Raw genomic sequence first — 5,725 nt, 5'->3', positions numbered from 1 at the left:
TGGACCAGAAAAAGAAGGCTTAAGGGTCTCACAAAGAAATGCTTCATTGAGAGCAAGAGCTCAAAGCCTGTGGTTCAGCATGGCCCGGCCGCAGCATCTGGGACATTGCAGCACTTTCTTCAGAGCCTGGAATGTCCTCTTTAGCTGAGGCTGCTCCACCTCCTCTTTTGGAGGTAAGCTGTTATGTCAAAACAGTGCGTCGTGCAGGGCCCGAGGCAGCAGAAGGAAGCAGAGAGCTAGAAATAGAAGGTTCAGCTTGGACTGCATAAAAGGCCTTCTACGCGGAGACCACCTTCTTCACAAAAACCGGCTTCTCCCAGTAACAGTTTTGGTCCCCATCTCTCCCTGCCCAGAGATGGACACAATAATCATCCCCCCGCCCACACTCCTGCCTGTAGCATTTCCTATTGGAGCAATAAAAGTATCTGTTACACGTCGTCCGGTTTTTGAGTCAGAGCTTGTTTTTCACGGTTGCTTCTAACTGTACACGGCAAGGCAGCAGACAGTGTTGCTTAGGGGCCGGCCGTGAACTGAGTAGTAGCGACATCAAGCTATAAACCAGCGTTTACATAAGGTGGGTGAGGAAGTCGGGCCTGCAAGCCGCTGCCGAAGCACCCAAGGGCAAGTTCTGTGAACAGAGGCAAAGCCTAGTAAGCCAGGGGAAGGGCCTGACTTGGGTGTGAAACTCAGCCAGGCTAAACTGAAGATGTGGGGAGACAGGCTGCTCCAGATGACCCCCCACAGCTCCGGGGAGCAGGCCTTGCAAGGGGTCCCTCCCTGCCATTCTGCCAGCCACACCAGGAGGGCCTTTGGGTGTTTCTGGTCTCATCAAGGTGCCACAGGACATAAAAGATCATAAACTCACAGTTCTCTTTCTCTGGGGGGTCAGAAGGGAACACACTCCTCCCATCAATCTTGGTTTCACTAGGACCTCACTGAGGCAGTTCTGGTCAAGTGACAAGGACCTTGACAGACAAGTTCAGTAAAAACTCAATATCCCTGAAATGAGTGGGTTAGGCAATTCAAGATAGCTCCTTCTAAATCTCATTCCCCTGTTGGCTACTGTGGGACTAGCCTTTCCAGAACGACCCTGATTTCACATGTTTTCCCTTCCGGTCTCCGAAAGCACACACAGATACCTGCCAGGAACTGTGCCCTAATGTTTGGGTTACCGTGCCAGTGACATACAGCCAGCACAAGGCTGGAAACCAGCAGTTGGCTTCCAAGTGAAACGTCACTGTTTGGTTTGGGAAAGCAGCTATGAAGGAACACGGGCATGCCAGGGTCACCAGCTGGTGAGCAGGGAGCCACTTACAGGGGCCTTGGTACCAAGCAGTCACACAGTAACAGAACAGGGAAATGCACTGCCTGGTGACTTTTCAGCCCAGGACAGACTGTAAGATTGACGTTTGAGACGATAGAAGGATGGCCTTGCACAGTGCTTTCAGACTGGGTCACAGAAAAACTGGGCTGGTTCCACTCTCAGGAGGAAACAGCCTTCTCCTATGTGCAGGTTGGGCCCCTGGGGTATGGCCCCCACACGTTCAAATGCTTGGTCCCTTGTTGGCGGAACTGTTTGGGAAGGATTGTTGGGACGGAGGTGTGTTGCTGGAAGTGGGCTTTGAGTTTTCAAACAGCCATGCCAGGTTCAGTGGCCCATCCCCGGGGGGGGGCCCCTCTCTCCACCTGCTGCGTGTTGATCCACACCCTCTGAAACTGTAACCAAGTCTCCAATTAAATGCTTTGGTGTGTAAGTTGCCTTGGTTACAGTGTCTCTTCACATCTATAGAAAAGTAGCAAAGACAGCCTGTTTCCTGAAGGGGCAGCATTTGGATAGAGATAGGACCCTCCCCCCTAACCTGGCTTGTACTGCAGGCTGTCCTGGGAAAGCAGGTGTAGGGACCACACTAGAGAAAAGATGTGAGTCACCCTCACCCCCACACCCATCAACAACACAGACACACAGTCTCAAAGCCCCAGCACATTTCCTTTAGCCACTAAAGCATGCTTCCCTTTGGCCCAGAACACAATAAAGGAATTAAGACCCACCTACATTTCTGCAACGGATACTTGTAGGCTCAAAGTCTGGCCGGCCAGCTCAGACATACATGACCTGTGATTTTTCTTTATAACTAGCCCCAGTCCTGCTACTAGCGCAATTCTGCTATTTCAAACAGTCTTTCCTTCAAGGCAGGGTTGATGACAGTAATTAACTATCTCCTTTTCCTGCTGATGTCATCCACATTTTCTCAGGACAAGTGAAGGTACACAGTTCCTGGCACAATTTTCAGGCTGCCTAAGATATTTCTTCTATAGTAAGTCGTAGAGAGAGCCTGCTTTCCTGAGAAGGTTCCAAATTCTCAGGATGTCAGCAGGCTGTTAAGAGGTTAAGGGGGAGGCAAGGAAAACAAATCCCCCAGCAAAAGTTAAAGAGTAAAAAGAATTCGGGGGGGGGGGGGGGGTCCAGATCTGTCCTAAGCATTTGCAATGCAAATCTGTGTTTTGTTCACCACCACCACCAAAGACCTTGCACAATCGTATAAACATCCACGCTAACAAAGCCTGGCTGTGCAATCACGTTGTAATTACAGACCGGCAGGAACTGCTGCTAGGGACTGCACCATTCAACCTCTTGACATCCCATCCCCAAGTGTCCATGGCCTGTGCAAACATTCCTGCACACACCGTGTCCCCAGCGCGCTGCAACAGCTTCGGACACAAACCAGGGAGCCTGGGCGCCAGCCGCAGGGCCACGCCAAGCCCTTTGCTACTCTGCAAAGATGTCATAAACTTCTCAGCCACGAGGCAGGAACCACCATGTAAGTTCCCAGGCACACTCCTGCAGCCCCTAGCAGTTTTAGAACACAGAAAAGAACAAGATGAGACGGAGTCCACACTGGAAGCGGCTTTCTGGGTTTTATATAGAAAACACTCACATATGTACGTGGGTGTGCTGACAGTTTTTATGGCTAAATTGCAAAGTGTTAGGCCTTAGAGAGCTTACTGTTGAGTTCGGGGCGTGGTAGGGAGGGAGGAAGAGTCGGGAGGGGCCTGTTTCAAGGAGTCTTGGGAACAACTCGAGTTTTGTTTGTTGGAAATGGATAGGGCTGTTGACCCAAACTTCGGAATTGCTCCACTCTCCGTCACTGCAAGGCCAAGCAAACAAAAGTAGAGGGAAAGTTCCTGTAACTTCCTTCCTGCGACCTAGTGGAGGGCTGCGTAGAGGAACGGAACGTTTCCCAGGGAAACGCCGGGAAGAGCTGGAAATGCGGCTGCTCGCAGCCTGGAAAGATGGGGCGCAGGGTGGAGAGCTGGCTCCGGACGGAGGTCCTGGGAGGCCCCTGGGAGGCATATGTGTTCTCAGGGGTCGCTCCCAGAGAGGGCTAGGCTGCCCCAGAGCCATCCTAAGTCCCGGGGCAAAGCAGCCACCTCTGGGGCGCGACATCAGCCGAGATCTCCGTCGCCCTGCCTCTCTCTCTCTCTCTGCTGCACCCCCAACGCCCCAGGGCCCGGCCGGCGCCGCCAAGACCGAAAGAACCCGGGATCCTCCCAGAGCCTCACGTCGGGCCCCCGCGGCGGGAAGGGCACGCGGCGTCCGCAACTCACCTGCACGCTAGATCCCGGGGCAGTTCGGATGGGCGCGGGAAGCAAGGGAACACGACCCGCAGACTCAAACTTTGTTGCTCTCTGGGACGGCGCAGTCGTCACTTCCTCGCCGAGCGGGCGGCGCGGCCGGGGCTGTGACCCAGCAGCTAGCGCGGCGGCGCGCAGAGCCCTGCAGCCTCCTGCCCCGCCCGCGCCCCGGTTCCGCGCGCCTCCGCGTGGCCCCCAGCCGCTGCAGCCGCTGGCGAAGCCTGGCTCCAGCACCCACCTTACGCTTGGTGGAAGTGTGGTCGGAGACGCCCTGCTCTCCCTTGGGTGGGATTGGAGAGGGGGTGGGGATGGGGGCTGGCGGTGGCAAAGTTCAAGAAACCCAAGAGGAAAAAGTCCCCCACCGACCACACACACACACACACACACACACACACACACACACACACACACACGAGTCAGGAGGGAGGAGATAAAGGTTTTCGTTTGGTTATTTGGGAAGTCATGTGTGCTATTTCCGCCAAATAATGCCGGGCTTACTTCAAACTCCACTCTGCTGTCCTCACACTCCGTAAAGGTCTACACGATTGTCCTGTCACTTTCCCCAGGCTGTACTTGCACACATTACCATCCATTGTGTTTCAGGAATTATGTCATCACCCACGTCGGGTCTGCTCCCTTTCTTCTCGGATTTCCACCGCTTCCTTCTGCCCTCAAGTCTCAGGATCTTTTGGAGCCTGATGCTTTCGGGTGTCACCACAAGCCCTATTTACAAGATGGATTTACAGAATGGAGGAACTTATGGCAGTAGCAATTTTGAAGTTTTATCATTGCCCAAAATAATTTTTTGTCAGCATATTAAACACTATATCAACAGAGAGCTGCCTTTTGAGTCTCTGGTAAGCAGTTACAAAGCAGTCAAACAGCCGTGCCCAAGGAAGGATTCCGAATCCCCTTTGGCTGGAGAGAGGACTAGGCTAGCCTTTGCTGTGGTTTTCAAAAAAAGAAGCGGACAGGCAAAACTGCAGGGCAAGGCTTTCCCACCAGAAACATTTAGCCCTGCTGGAAAAGAGGGGCCCATAAAAGGCCATTCAAAGACCTCAGCTAAAGCTGGACAGTTGCCCTTTTCCCCCAAATACTGCACCTACTAACACATTGGCCTGACAATACTTCACATCCCAATCTTCATCTAAGCTTGAGGGAAGGTTCTGTGTCAAAAGGTGATGTAAGATTAATGGAAAATGACATGTGGGAAATGCCCCCCCACCCACGTCAAGTCTGCTAAATACCTCAGGGGAAGCCACAGACACACCCAAAGATTAGGAGCATGCAGGCCCGATTCACCCCCCCCCATCCACCCCCCCCCCCATCTTGTAGCTGCCAATGTACTGTTTCTGACTTTTACTGGGACCTTACTGTTACATTGCAAGTACATAAGGTATGCTGAAAGGAAAACAATATTGTTTTAAGAAATAAGTATAGCAGCTGGGTGTGGTGGTGCACGCCTGTAATCCCAATAACCTGGAGGACAGAGGCGGGTTGATCTCTGTGAGTTCAAGGCCAATCTGGTTTACAAAGCAAGTCCAGGACAGCCAAGGCTACACAGAGACTCTCTGTGGTTAAAAAAAAAAAAGAAGAAGAAGAAAAAGAAAAAGAAAAAGAAAAAAGAAAGAAAAAGAGAGAAAGAAGTACATCATTAGACTTAAATATAATTTTAGACATTTTTATTAATCACACTATGATGGAGCGAAGGTAGGATGGAGGTACTGCCCATTTAATTTTGGGGTAAAACAATTCCTAACAGCAATGATCAGGCTTCTTAAGAAAATGGTGTTACTCTGAGTTTGCTAAGGCAGGAGCAGAATATGTCTTTGTTCGGTATTGTGATTCTAAACACTCTGTGGCAACTTCATGAATATTCAGTATTTCTGCATGCCCAGGAGTAATTAGCAGAGCCCACAAATGTGTGAAGGCCTGACATTCACACATGCACATACACACTGCTTTGTCTCTGCATGGTGTGGCATTTGCTGGAGCCCCAGGACACTGTGTGGAGGATGTGGTAGACAGCTCCCTGCCAATGATCTCGGCCTCCTGGCATTCACACCCTTACACAATTCTTTTTCCTTAACTC

At 51.5% G+C, this 5,725-nt stretch overlaps 1 protein-coding gene across 3 annotated transcripts in view; it reads right to left on the bottom strand.

The window, feature by feature from the left end:
• The window catches only part of MIDEAS (mitotic deacetylase associated SANT domain protein), a 72,871-nt gene extending 68,030 nt beyond the window's left edge, over positions 1 to 4,841 (bottom strand). For 2 of the 3 annotated variants that reach the window (XM_084792065.1, XM_084792064.1), the window contains exon 1: positions 3,607 to 3,818. The gene's annotated coding sequence lies outside the window, so the exon portion shown is untranslated. Of the gene's footprint in view, positions 1 to 3,606; positions 3,819 to 4,255; positions 4,357 to 4,761 lie in introns of those variants that run through there. The other variant, XM_084792066.1, reaches the window with a different exon arrangement.
• Between the last annotated feature and the right edge of the window lie 884 nt (positions 4,842 to 5,725).

Source organism: Acomys minous, assembly GCF_964271855.1.
Source record: "Acomys minous genome assembly, chromosome: 8".
NCBI lineage: Eukaryota > Metazoa > Chordata > Mammalia > Rodentia > Muridae > Acomys > Acomys minous.
The sequence above is the reverse complement of the archived record's forward strand: the minus strand, read 5'-3'. Positions and strand labels throughout refer to the sequence as shown.